We start from the raw sequence: 15,293 nt of genomic DNA, 5'->3' as shown, positions 1-15,293 counted from the left end.
TCCTTAATTTAAGAAATTAATTTGTTTAAAACTGTTCAACTATTGTCTTTCTCCCTCTTTAGTCAACTACTCGCCACATTTTATACACTGCGGTGCTAGCTAGCTGTAGCTCATGCTTTCAGTACTAGATTCATTCTCTGATCCTTTGATTGTGTGGACAACATGTCAGCTCATGCTACAAGAGCTCTGATGGGTTGGAGGACCTCCTCCGGAAGTTGTCATAATTATTGTGTAAATCTATGGAAGGGGGTGAGAACCATGAGCCTCCTAGGTTTTGTATTGAAGTCAATGTACCCAGAGGAGGACGGAAGCTAGCAGTTCTCTGACTACACCATGGTGCTACCCAGTGGTGTAAAGTGTTTAAGTGAAAATACTTTAAAGTACTACTTAAGTCATTTTTGGGGTATCTGTACTTTACTATTTAGATTTTTTACTACTTTTACTTCACTACATTCCTTAAGAAAATGTTTTACTTTTTACTCCGTACATTTTCCTTGACACCCAAAAGTACTTGTTACATTTTGAATGCTTAGCAGGACAGGACAATAGTCAAATTCATGCACTTAAGAACCAAACATCCCTGGTCATCTCTACAGCCTCTGATCTGGCGGACTCACTAAACACTCATGCTTTGTTTGTAAATTATGTTGGAGTGTGCTCCTGGCTTTCCAATAATAAATAAAAAAACAAGACAATGTTGCCATCTGGTTTGCTTAATATAAAGAATTTGAAAAATATTCATATTTTTTTACTTTTGATACTTAAGTATATTTTAAACCAAATACTTGTAGACTTTTACTCAAGTAGAATTTTACTGGGTGACTTTTACTAGAGTCATTTTCTATTAAGGTATCTTTACTTTTACTCAAGTAGGATTTTACTGGGTGACTTCCACTTTTACCTGAGTCATTTTCTATTAAGGTATCTTTACTTTTACTCAAGTATGACAATTTGAGTACTTTTTCCAACACTTGCTACCCAACAGAGTGCTGTTCAGGCTACTGTAGACCTTCATTGGAACACAGTGTGTTTTAATAAATTATTTGGTGACGTGAATATATTCAGTGTAGTTTTATCTACAAAGTTATGATCAGGGGAGAAGAAGAAATAGCATAGTTAGAGGGCTGTCCAATGCAGCGACATTCTTAATAACATTCTTAAACATCTTCTTAAGGCTAGCGGGACACCAGTCGACAACATCCTGTGAAATTCACCCGGCAATTCAAAATAAATAATTGTAATATTAAACATTCATGAACATACAAGTATCTTATATCATTTAAAAGCTTCACTTCTTGTTAATTTAACTGCGTTGTCCAATTTACAATAGGCTTAAGAGCGGAAGCATACCATGCGATTGTCTGAGGACGGCGCCCCACATCAACATATTTTTTAACCCGCACAGGCTTCACAACATCACAAATAGCAATTAAATAAATCACTCACTTTTGAAAATCTTCCTCTGTTTGCAATCCCAAGGGTCCCAGCTACAACATGAATGGTTGTTTTGTTAGATAAAATCCTTCTTTATATCCCAAAAAGTCTGTTTAGTTTGCGCCATCGATTTCAGTAATCCACTCGTTCAACATGCAGACAAAGGAATCCAAAAAGCTAAACTTTGTTCAAACAAGTCAAACTACGTCTCTATTTATTTCTCAGGTATCCTAAAATATAAATAAACTATAAAATGTCATACGGAAAGAAGTATGTTCAATAGAAAAGTAAAATTAGCCAGGGTGCGTCCTCTTCATCGCGCGTGTGCGTCCTCTTCATCGCGCGCCAACAGACTGATATTGTACCGGGACTCTTTGTACAAAACTCAAAATTCTTGCTCGTTTTTGAAGAAACAAGCCTGAAACAATGAGCAAAGACCGTTGACATCTAGTGGAAGCCATAGGAATTGCAATCTGGGAGCTGGAATTACATGGGACCCATAGCTTTCTATTATAAGAGCCTGGGACCTCACAAAAAAAGACAAATCTGGTTGGTTTTTCTTTGAATTTTCACCTGCCATATCAATTGTGTTATAGTCTCAGACATCAGACAAACTTCAAAGTGTTTTCTATCCAATTCTACCAATTATATGCATACCCTGGCTTCTGGGCCAATTGTAATCTACTAATTTTAGTACTTTAAGTTAATAAAGTATTTTATAGTTGAGATATTTTCTTTGTTTTTTTTAAGCCTCACTGCTTTATGACATGGCCACATTCTCATGTTCCAATGTGAATTCTTTAAGAGATGGGCGGGTCTAAGGCTCTAGAGGGTGTGGAAGATGATAAATGGGCGTGAACAAAGAGCAGCACTGAAGATATACAACAATAGACAATGTAGTAATGTTAATGGTTTGCCTAATAGGGGAACCTGGTGAGATACATACTGTTAATGGTTTGCCTAATGGGGGAACCTGGTGAGATACATACTGTTAATGGTTTGCCTAATGGGGGAACCTGGTGAGATAAATACTGTTAATGGTTTGCCTAATGGGGGAACCTGGTGAGATAAATACTGTTAATGGTTTGCCTAATGGGGGAACCTGGTGAGATAAATACTGTTAATGGTTTGCCTAATGGGGGAACCTGGTGAGATAAATACTGTTAATGGTTTGCCTAATGGCGGAACCTGGAGAGATAAATACTGTTAATGGTTTGCCTAATGGGGGAACCTGGTGAGATAAATACTGTTAATGTTCAGAGAATCCATTTAGGAAATTTGGTGAAAGTATTCCCTTTTCTAAATAATATGTTTCCTAAGGATTAATCTTTTGTGAACAAAGAGCAGCACTGTAGCTGTACAACAATAGACCTAAAGTAATCTGACACACTGCTTAGGGTTTCAGCAACTTCAATAATGTATTTATAGCCGAGAATCATCCTCTATACTACTGTGAAAACCATAATACAAAATATGTCTATTGTTGCTCACTTGACTGTCTTGTTAAGATCATTGTCAAATAAGTTTGTAAAAGCATTTAAATATTCATTACAGACGTAAATTGTTGTATGACATCATGGGCATCACCTTTTCGCTAAAAGACTTCTGCTGTTGTGGGCCTTTAACCATCTGTCTGACTTTGTTGTTCACACAGGAGAAGGATGTCACTATTGTGGATCCTCTGGGGAGCCTCAACAACATCATGAAGCTGATGTGACAGAGAAAAAATCACAATCACACCAGAGAATACACACAAGAGAGAAACCTTTTAGCTGTGATGAATGTGGGAAGAGTTTTACTCAGTCAAGCAACCTGATATCCCACCAGAGAATACACACAGGGGAGAAGCCTTACCACTGCTCTGACTGCGGAAAGAGGTTCTCAAGAGCAGAGAACCTAAAAGTACACCAGAGAATCCATACAGGAGAGAAACCTTATAGCTGCTCTGACTGTGGGAAGAGTTTTTTTTTGTCAGGACATTTAAAATCACACCAGAGAATACACACAGGAGAGAAACCTTATAGCTGTGACCAATGTGGGAAGAGTTTTACTCAGTCAAGCAACCTGATAGCACACCGGAGAACACACACACGAGAGAATTATCACAGCTGCTCTGATTGTGGGAAGACATGCACCACTTTATCCGACCTCAAAAGACATCAGAGAATCCATACAGGAGAGAAATGTCATAGCTGTGATCAATGTGGGAACAGTTTTACTCAGTCAAAGAACCTGATATCACACCAGAGAACACATACAGGAGAGAAGCCTTACCACTGCTCTGACTGCGGGAAGAGTTTCCCCAGATCAGATTCACTAAAAAGACACCAGCGAACACACACAGGCGAGAACCCTCTTAGCGAGAAATCTCATAGCTGTGAACAATGTAACAAGAGATACTCTGATAAAAGATCTCTGATTAAACATCAGACAGTACATACATGAAAGAGTTGTTTCATGATATCAATGAAATAATGTCACAATGTGGAATGTTTTAACATTGTAGATGGAGTATTTTAATGATGTCACAATGTAGAATGTTTTAACATTGTAGAAGGAGTATTTTAATGATGTCACAATGTAGAATGTTTTAACATTGTAGTAGGAGTATTTTAATGATGTCACAATGTAGAATGTTTTAACATTGTAGAAGGAGTATTTTAATGATGTCACAATGTAGAATGTTTTAACATTGTAGAAGGAGTATTTTAATAATGTCACAATGTAGAATGTTTTAACATTGTAGAAGGAGTATTTTAATGATGTCACAATGTAGAATGTTTTAACATTGTAGTAGAAAAATCCAGGTTCTGAATTGAAAGATTACTATTTAACATAAAAAGTGTTGTGTTACACTTACCTCGTTGGTGACCCACTTTAATTAAAATGCACATTTTCAAAATGCAGCTAGCTGTTTGCTACAAATTGTGCTCTAACCAGTGATGTACACATTATTCACTGATTCCGTGCTGTTTTTGAGCTGTTAGTTTTAACAGGACGTGCAACCTCACCCCCCCCCTTCTCGTGAAATTTATTTCCAAGGGATATCGATATGAGTGATGACAAATAAGTGTTGCATTTCTCTTCGTTCCCCTAAATTTAAATACATCCAAAATGTAGATGACTGTCTTCATGTTTTATAAGATAATAAAGATAAAGATACAGACAAAGATACATGTTTTATTATTCCTCACCATTAATTTAATTGTTGCTAATACCTATAAACAACGGGGTGAATATTTGGATTTGATTTGGAATATTTCATAACATTTTTTATTCATGTAATATTTGCAACCAACTGACAATTTGTATAAATGTTCATAAAACAATGTAGTAAAACAAGCTTATATTTGTGGTTGGATATTACATCCTATTCTTACTATTTTAATCAATGTAATTTCCTTGGAATGCTCACTAGTCTTTCAGTTTGTTATTCTTTTGCTTTTTTATCCTCTTATGTTTGTTGTGTTGTAAATATTACAGTTTTTATTTTCATAGTTTTTTTTATTACATTTTCCCTTGTTGCATCCATGTCTGAAATGTGCTGTATAAATAAAGCTTGATTTGATTTGAACATGTTGTAAAACAAATTAACGAAAGAACAAATATGTGTTAAAGCAACATCTTAGTACGATAAACTATAAATTCAGTATAGGGTGGCAGGCAGCCTAGTGGTTAGAGTGTTGGGCCAGTAACAAAAGGTTTCTGGATCGAATCCCAGAGCTGACGAGGTAAAAATCTGTCATTCTGAACAAGGCAGTTAACCCACCTTCATTGTAATTAAGAATTTGTTTTTCACTGACTTGCCTAGTAAAATAAAGGTACAATTGAAAGAAACTAAATGTTTATGAAAAACAGTATATTCAGTGTATCTTCCACTGTGTAAGTTTAGTATCACTTTTCAACCAATCCAGTACATTTTTGTTGAAATTATGTGTTGTAGTGTAATATAGAAATACTCATCAACTGGATGAGTCTCCATTTAGTTTGGAAATGATCCAACCATTATGTAGGTTGGTGAAAATGATCCAACCATTATGTAGGTTGGTGGAGATGATCCATCCATTATGTAGGTTGGTGGAAATGATCCAACCGTTTTGTAGGTTGGTGGAAATGATCCAACCATTATGTAGATTGGTGGTAATGAGCCAACCATTATGTAGGTTGGTGGAAATGATCCAACCATTATGTAGGTTGGTGGAAATGATCCAACCATTATGTAGGTTGATGGAAATTATCCAACCATTATGTAGGTTGGTGGAAATGATCCAACCATTATGTAGGTTGGTGGAAATGATCCAACCATTATGTAGGTTGATGGAAATGATCCATCCATTATGTAGGTTGGTGGAAATGATCCAACCATTATGTAGGTTGGTGGAAATAATCCATCCATTATGTAGGTTGGTGGAAATGATCCAATCATTATGTAGATTGGTGGAAATCCCCATCGACTGAGGATGAGGGGTCTCCATTTTGTAGATGTGTAATAATGATGTTGAATAATAATAATAAATTACATTCATCAATCTGATTCCATTATCATGTGAATGCTATGGGGCCCATAATCGTATCCAGAGGATTTAGGTTGTGAGCCTCACGTCACCACTCAGATAGAGATGATAATGATGCCGAAGGTTCCATCTACCTTTACCATCGGTCCTATTAGCCAACGTACAATCAATCAATAAAATAAACAAACTACGATTAAGACTATCCTACCAACGGGACATTAAAAAACTGTAATATCTTATGTTTCACCGAGTCGTGGCTGAACGACGACATGATTAACCTGTTTGGGGTGCAGCCCGACACCGGAACACTTATGACAACATCCAGCTCAAGTGCAGGGCGCGAAATTCTAAATCTAGTTTGTTAAAATATTTAACTTTCACACATTAACAAGTCCAATACAGCATATGAAAGGTAGACATCTTGTGAATCAAGCCAACATGTCCGATTTTTTAAATGTTTTACAGGGAAGACAAAATATGTAAATCTATTAGCTAACCACGTTAGCAAAAGACACCACTTTCTAACACCATCAGTTTTTTACTCCATCACCAGCTATCACTAATTCGACCAAATAAATATATATATAGCCACTAACCAAGAAACAACTTCATAAGATGACAGTCTGATAACATATTTATTGTATAGCATATGTTTTTTTTTTTAAATGTGCATATTTATGGTATAAATCATAAATTACATTTCAGCTACAATCAGAAATTGGACCGAAAGCAGCCATAACATTTACAGACACCAACGTCAAATACCTAATTACTCCTCATAAAACATTTCTGAGAAATACATACTGTGCAGCAATTGAAAAACAGGATTCTTGTGATTCCAGACAATATTTCCGATTTATTAAATGTTTTACAGCGAAAACAAAATGTAGCGCTATATTAGCATAGCCAAATTAGCCAGACACACTTGGGCGCGCACGACCAGTTGACATGCACGACAGATATATGAAATAACATTATAAATTGTTTCTTACTTTTGCTGATGTTTCATCAGAATGTTGATCAATGTGTCCTTTGTCCAGATGAGTCGTTGTTTTGATTCATAATGGCAACTTTCCACCTTAATTTAGCATGGGTACCTGTCCACTGGCACGGATCTGTCCAACAGAAATATATTCACAGAACGGAACACGGCAAAACTCCCCAAAAAATTCAAATAATCTGATTAAACTATATTGAAAAAACATACATTACGATGATATGGTCTGATTTATCAACTAAAAACCGAGCCGGAGATTGTTCCCGTCCAAAACCGCAGCAAAACAGAACACAATGTCACTCCCAAGTCGCGCGTTTCCGACTTCCGGAATTGGTCGGTCACGCCAAAGAAATAGCTATTATTCAACCTCTAAACAAGATGAACACACAATTCCTTCTCTCACGTCCTCTTGACACCCAGAGGAAGACGACTGAAGTGTCAATAGGGTCCTACGTCAAATGACCATGTATAGGCATAACGTTGAAGCGAGCATAGATATCTGGCATTCTACTTCCTGGTCAGGGAAAATGCTGTCAAATGAACCCTGTTTCACTCAGAGAAAAAATTAAAACGGTTTTAGAAACTTGAGACTGTTTTCTATCCAATAGTATTAATATTATGCATATTGTAAGAGCAAAAATTGATTAAGAGGCCGTTTGAAAATTGCCACATATTTTCCAGTTTTTCCAAAAAGCCTCCTGCAGCCATAAGAAGTATTAACATACAGCTGGCGGGTTTTAAGCTTTTTCAGCAGGATAGAACAGCAGCCTCTGGTAAGACAAGGGGCGGCGGCCTATGTATATTTGTAAACAACAGCTGGTGCATGAAATCTAAGGAAGTCTCGAGGTTTTGCTCGCCTGAGGTAGAGTATCTCATGATGAGCTGTAGACCACACTATCTACCTAGAGAGTTGACATCTATATTTTTCGTAGCTGTCTATATACCACCGATGCTGGCACTAAGACCGCACTCAATGAGCTTTATACGGCCATAAGCATACAGGAAAACACTGATCCGGAGGCAGCGCTCCTAGTGGCCGGGGACTTTAATGCAGGGAAACTCAAATCCATTCTACCTAATCTCTAGCAGCATGTTAAATGTGCAACGAGGGGGAAAAAATAGACCACATTTACTCCAAACACACAGAGACGTTTTAAATGAGTAGGTGTGTCCAAACTTTAGACTGTATATGAAACGTACATTCTGGAAATCATGTCTCACATTCAGCTAGTAGAGTAATGAATGGATTGGTAAGATTTTGGCACGTCAACTTTTAGATTGTTAGTAGGAAAGAGTCAATTTTGTATTCATTAAATTTTTTATTTAACCTTTATTTAACTAGGCAAGTCAGTTAAGAATAAATTCTTATTTACAATGACGGCCTACCCCGGCCAAACCATGTAAACCACCTAAATATACTCACATTCACTGAACAGTTAGTATTTGAAACTCAAACATGAATTTCTCAACTGCTTTTTCTGTATTCCTACAGGCTCTTTAGAAGTTTCCATGGTATTGGTCAGCTGCTATTTGAGAACTCATGTGGTTTAGAAATCAAACTTTGGTTATCTTATTGCACAGCACTTTGTACAACTGTTTCTTTGAGAAGATTGTACCGCAAGGTATGCTATATGTATGTGTAGGCTACGCTATATGTGTAGGCTACGCTGTATGTGTAGGCTACACTGTATGTGTAGACTATGCTATATGTGTAGGCTTTCAGACTTTCAATAAATTGAATAAATGGTCCATGGAGTTACCTCTTCATACTATCAAGAGAATTCTTATTGCAGCTGAACATTTCAAATGCACTCTAAAACATATATTTATCTAATTTCAGTCTTTGGGAGCTAGATATATCTGTTTCTCTTCATCAGACAGCAGCTCACGTTTTCACAAGAGGCTGTAGTTACATCGTAGATAAAAGCAGGCCATTGGCTGCCTCCATCACGAGGGGTATGTACGGGACCTCTGATTGGTTCTAAGTTTAGGTGTTGGTAGTTGGTCAAAGTTGCCTGAGAAGACAGACAGAGTGTTAAAATATACTTTTTTTATGAGAAAATGTGCAAGAATTGAAGGTGACAACAAATGTTATAGTCACAATACTGGGGCGGCAGGGTAAGAGCTCTACTGGTTAGAGCGTTGTGCTAGTAACCGGCAGGTTGCAAGTTCGAATCCCGAGCTGACAAGGTACATATCTGTCGTTCTGCCCCTGAATAAGGCAGTTGACCCACTAGGCCGTCATTGAAAATAAGAATTTGTTCTTAACTGACTTGAAAAAATAAATAACTATATTTTACTGTCATAAAAAAATCAGGTCCTCCCTGGACTGGGACCGATTAAATTCACTCTTTTCAACTTCGGCCCACAACCTAATAACAGATTATCCAGATGAATAAATGTGAAACATCCAGTTGGCTTTTCCACTCATTACTAAATATGGGGGTGAGAGGAAGCCCGTTGGGAGAAGAAGTAACCGGATGGATTCTGGCCGACATTCTGTAAACATAGTAGGCGTTCCCTAATGGAAATATGCAAATAAATACTCAAACGCGCCAATAAGATATTCTCCTGCTTGGCTCTGCCCACTTCCTGGCTTGTTCTGCCCACTATGATTAATTTGCTCCCATTGGAAACGATAGGTTCTGGTCTATCTTGGGTTAGTTTTAAAGTTAAATCTTTGGCCAAACAGTCCGCGAAGAGCATGATGTGTTGCTGACGTTAGCCACCGAGCTAGTATAAGACCTCCGTAGCACAGAGTATTTAAATTTGACATTGCAAAATTGCACATTGTGGGTAGTTTAGAAGATATGCGGAAATAAGTTAAATATGTAATAACGCAAAAACATAACTGTTTGTACTTATAGGTAACCAGATCGTGACTACAACTAAGTTACTAAGTCTTTAACCACAATGTGTTGTTACATTGGTGGGTAAAAACGAATGCTTCCTACCCTTTAACTTTTTATCTGAAGATAAAATATACGTTTTACTCAACTGCGTTACCCACTCCAGTTAGCAGACGGCGGTCTGAGACTTTAAGGCAATGCTGCTAGTGTGACGTATAATCTAGTGGACGGAACGCTTCTTTCAACAGCAGCAACAATTAGTCAGCCACCTCGGTAGCTTGCTAGACAAAATAGACGAACCAATAAAGTTCTTTAGAGGCTTTTGTGTATATTTGCCACTGGGTTTTAAACTCACTTCTGTCGTCTAGTTAGTTATCCGATTTAATTTGATATTTACGGTGTTGTTATTGGTCAGCTAGCTGGCTGGTTAAGTTAGCATTAGCCTAGCTAGCTAACATCCCCGACCATGAGCTCACTAAGCTACTCTCCTCCTGCTACAGAAGAGGAGGTCTACTGGACGGAGAAAGAAGCTCTCGTGAAAGAGGAGGAGGAAGAGGAGGATGTTACAATACAAAAACAAGTAGGTGAGGCTGTTGCGGTGAAAGAAGACGAGAAAGACGTTACAGTGAAAGAAGAGGAAGATGCGTTCAGAGTGAAAGAGGAGGAGGCTGTTACAGTAAAAGAAGAGGAGGATGCAGTTTTTGGAGTGAAGAAGGAAGAGAAAGAGGAGGAGGGGGAGATGACTGTCACATCGAAAAAGGAAGAAGAGGAGGAAACTGGATATCTGGGCCCGGTTTCCCAAACGCATATTAAGGCATCCAATGGTTCTAATGATGAACTTAGCCGTAAGATGGTTTTGAGAAACCGTTCCCTGATTAACACCAGTAAGTACTGTCTTAAATACAGAGTCACAAACTCTGCAGTTGTGGAACTAATGTGTGGTGTTAATGAGGAAATATTCAATTGCTACATCCATATTTGGACTTTTTAAATTATTTATTTATAGCCACCCCAAATAAGCTTTTTCTACTCCAATGTTTAGAAACAATGTAAATCAACACTGTATAGCCTCAACATGGTTAAAAATATAATGTTGATATCATGGATGGTCAGTCCTTTCATCCATAGGTCTGTCTATGAATTTGAGAATAGTTAAATGTCTCCAGGCCCATCCATCATCTTATTACCAAAACAGTGGTGGAATTACAGCTTTGTTATTGTTTCAACTGCAGATTGGTTGATTTGATTGTGGCTTTTTTAAAGGGACAACCTCGGATTTAAACAGCAACCAAATGTCAGCCCTGAGACTTGGTTTGGTAAACGGATGGGGGCTGGAGAAAATGTAACCACTCTCAAATTCATAGAGAACGATATTGTAGCAACCGTAACCCAACACCTAGCGACCTCGTCAAGAAGTTCAGACATCTTGGGATAACGGTTATAAGGTGTTGGCTTGACAGTCACTGAACTCACTATGTATACAAGGACCTTCCAGAAGGTCATAATGATAGGTTTAACCAGGTTGAGGCTATACAGTGTTTGTAACAGTGGCATTATGCAAGCTTATGTTTTGGTTTCTGGTGGGGAAATACAGTTGAAACATTTGAGGCGTTTATAAGTTATATTCTTCAAAAGTCAAATATACAGTCAGTGTTTACTCTGTGGTCATTTAAGTGTGGCTCTGCGACATGGTATAATCATTGCCGCCACACCAAAAGAAACATCCTATTTCTACCAAACATAGTTTCGATAAAGTTCTGTAAAGCACGTTCGCTTTTCTTGGTAAATAGATCATCTGTCTGGGTTCAACACAGTTCTGAAGGTTATTCAGCTCTGTGAGCTGCGGCCTGCAACTCAAGAAACACAGCGTGCCAGTGCCCAGTTCTTAGTACTGACGCTCTGCGGCTCCTCACCCTTAAATTGCATCCTGTAAACTACAATAATTTCCTGTATACTATTATCATTTCCTGTATACTATTATCATTTCCTGTATACTATAATCATTTCCCCAATACGTTATTGAGCTCATTTCTGGGGGTGGAAAATATATTTTAGATGGTTTGAGTTTTTTCCTTTAAAAAAAAGTCACCAGAACCAAGCTTTTGAGGGACTTATACATATTTGTTTTGGGGGAACCCCCCTTATGTTTACATAATAAATATAATATAATATTTTTTTTAAACTGATGTCACATTATCATAAGTATTCAGACCCTTTACTCAGTACTTTGTTGAAGCACCTTTGGCAGCGATTACAGCATCGAGTTTTCTTGGGTATGACGCTACAATCTTGGCTAATGTGTATTAGGGTAGTTCCTCCCATTCTTCTCAGCAGATCCTCTCAAGCTCTGTCAGATTGGATGGGGAGTGTTGCTGCGCATATATTTTCAGATCTCTCCAGAGATGCTCGATCGGGTTCAAGTCTGGGCTCTGGCTGGGCCACTCAAGGGCATTCAGAGACTTGTCCCGAAGCCACTCCTGCGTTATCTTGGCTGTGTGCTTAGGGTCTTGTCCTGTTGGAAGGTAAACCTTCATCCCAGTCTGAGGTCCTGAGCACTCTGGAGCAGGTTTTCATCAAGGAACTCTCTGTACTTTGCTTGGTTCATCTTTCCCTCGATCCTGACTAGTCTCCCAATCCCTGCCGCTGAAAAACATTCCCACAGCATGATGCTGCCACCACCACCATGCTTCACCATAGGGATGGTGCCAAGTTTTCTCCAGATGTGACGCTTGGCATTCAAGCCAATGAGTTCGATCTTGGTTTCATCAGTCCAAAGAATCTTGTTTCTCATGGTCTGAGAGTCTTTAGGTGCCCAAGGTCCTTCTCCCCCGATTGCTTAGTTTGGCCAGGCGGCGAGCTCTAGGAAGAGTCTTGGTGGTTCCAAACTTCTTCCATTTGAGAATGATGGCCACTGTGTTCTTGGGGAACTTCAAAGCTGCAGAAATTTGTTAGTATGCTTCCCCAGATCTGTGCATTGACACAATCCTGTCTCAGAGCTCTACGGACAATTCCTTCGACCTCATGGCTTGGTTTTTGCTCTGACATGCACTGTCAACTGTGGGACCTTATATAGACAGGTGTGTGCCTTTCCAAATCATGTCCAATCATATGAATTTACCACAAGTGGACTCCAATCAAGTTGTAGAAACATCAAGGATGACCAATGGAAACAGGATGCACCTGAGCTCAATTTCAAGTCTCATAGAAAAGGGTCTGAATACTTATGTAAATAAGGTATTTCTGTTTTTTATTTTGAATACATTTGCAAAAAATAAACTTGTTTTCATTTTGTCATTATGGGGTATTGTCATGTCATTATGGGGTATTGTGATGTCATTATGGGGTATTGTGTGTAGATTTCTTAGTATTTTATTTGATCAATTTTAGAATAACGTAACAAAATGAAAAAAGTTAAGGGCTCTGAATACTTTCCGACGTGGATCTCCAGCTTAGTGTGTTTAAAGTGGGACAGAAAAACAACGAATTCCCTTGTACATTCTGATATACTGTAAGTGTTAAGAAAAAAAATCCTCTGCAAATTACCACATACCACAGGGATTATATATATATATAGCCATTTTATAGGTGGATTTAATGGAATTTGTAAGGGCCTAAAGGCCGTTATGGGGAAAAAGAGGTAACATTTTGGAGAGGAGTAATGGAAGAAAATAGCACAGCACAGTACCGCAGTCAACAATTAATTAATTCATAACAATCAATTAATTAATTCATGTTTTAACCTATTTTTCTGTAATTTGTCTACCAGTACAAAGAGATGATCGAGGGTGAACAAGTAATACTTCAGATATTTTGTCTTTGTATTCTGAGCTTGTTGCTTGGACTTGGGGGTCAGTTCATGTTATTGATGGTATACAGCTTAGAATGACTTTTTAAAAAACAGTTTTAAACATATCCGGGTCCAAAGGGCAGAACAGAAATATGCTCTCAGGCAATTTGGTGAAAGTATTCCTTTTCTAAATATGTTTCCCAAGGATTCATGTAGAGAAAGTGTGAAAACCAAAATGTTTGAATGCCTTTTTGTCCTGAATGGGATTCTAAGTGTATCTCCTTTTTGAAGCTGCGTTAGAGAGCACAGCGGCCTGGTACTGCTGGAGGCGTCACTACAGACCCGGTTTCGATTCCGGGCTGTATCACAACCGTCCGTGATCGGGAGTCCCATAGGGCGGCGCACAATTGGCCCAGCGTCGTCCGGGTTAGGGGAGGATTTGGCTGGGGGGACCTTTACTTGGCTCATCGCGCTCTAGTGACTCCTTGTGGCGGGCCGGGCGCCTGCAGGCCGAGCTCAGTCATAAAGTGAACAGTGTTTCCCCCGACACATTGGTGCGGCTGGCTTCCTGGTTGAGCTGGCGGGTGTTAAGAAGCGCAGTTTGACGGGTCATGTTTTGGAGGACGCATGACTCGACCTTCGACTTCCCGAGGAGTTGCAGCGACGAGACAAGATCGAAATTGGAGAGAAAAAAGGGGGTACATTTAAAATAAAAAATAAATAAAAAAGCTGCATTACTTCCTCATGTTCCCTCCAATCACAGTGTATGGTACGCCATTTAGAAGCTCTGGGTCATTACTTCCTCATGTTTCCTCCAATCACAGTGTATGATACGCCATTTAGAAGCTCTGGGTCATTACTTCCTCATGTTTCCTCCAATCACAGTGTATGATACGCCATTTAGAAGCTCTGGGTCATTACTTCCTCATGTTCCCTCCAATCACAGTGTATGATACGCCATTTAGAAGCTCTGAGTCATTACTTCCTCATGTTCCCTCCAATCACAGTGTATGATACGCCATTTAGAGCTCTGAGTCATTACTTCCTCATGTTTCCTCCAATCACAGTGTATGATACGCCATTTAGAAGCTCTGGGTCATTACTTCCTCATGTTTCCTCCAATCACAGTGTATGATACGCCATTTAGAAGCTCTGGGTCATTACTTCCTCATGTTCCCTCCAATCACAGTGTATGATACGCCATTTAGAAGCTCTGGGTCATTACTTCCTCATGTTCCCTCCAATCACAGTGTATGATGCGCCATTTAGAAGCTCTGAGTCATTACTTCCTCATGTTTCCTCCAATCACAGTGTATGATATGCCATTTAGAAGCTCTGCCGAAGGCCTTGAGGGCGATACGTAAAGCTTAATAAAGAGCAGTGTGGAGAGCAGTTATTTTTCCTCTCATGTTATTCCATTGAATACCAGGCACCTGCAACAAAAACATCAGCTCAGATGTGCAAGTGCCTTTTTCGAAGTTGTGATAGTTGCACAATATGTATTTTGGATGCAGCAGTTGTTAGCTTGAATGCTAACGCCTATTGACATAGGCTGGTAGCAAAGCTAGCCAACGAACATTTTACTGGTTGAAGTCGGAAGTTTTTTTTTTTTAAGTATTAAAGCAGTTGTTTTGCGACGATGACACAAACGTATTAAGCAGGACATTTCAAATGAGCGTTACAATTATAATCCAATAGTGGTGTGAAATGCA

At 38.8% G+C, this 15,293-nt stretch overlaps 1 pseudogene; it reads left to right on the top strand.

Moving 5' to 3' along the window:
- LOC139542145 (zinc finger protein 665-like) overlaps positions 1-15,293 on the top strand; it is a 294,018-nt pseudogene that overhangs the window by 257,674 nt on the left and 21,051 nt on the right.

The sequence above is a fragment of the Salvelinus alpinus genome, chromosome 2, assembly GCF_045679555.1.
Source record: "Salvelinus alpinus chromosome 2, SLU_Salpinus.1, whole genome shotgun sequence".
In the NCBI taxonomy this organism is placed as follows: domain Eukaryota; kingdom Metazoa; phylum Chordata; class Actinopteri; order Salmoniformes; family Salmonidae; genus Salvelinus; species Salvelinus alpinus.
The sequence above is the reverse complement of the archived record's forward strand: the minus strand, read 5'-3'. Positions and strand labels throughout refer to the sequence as shown.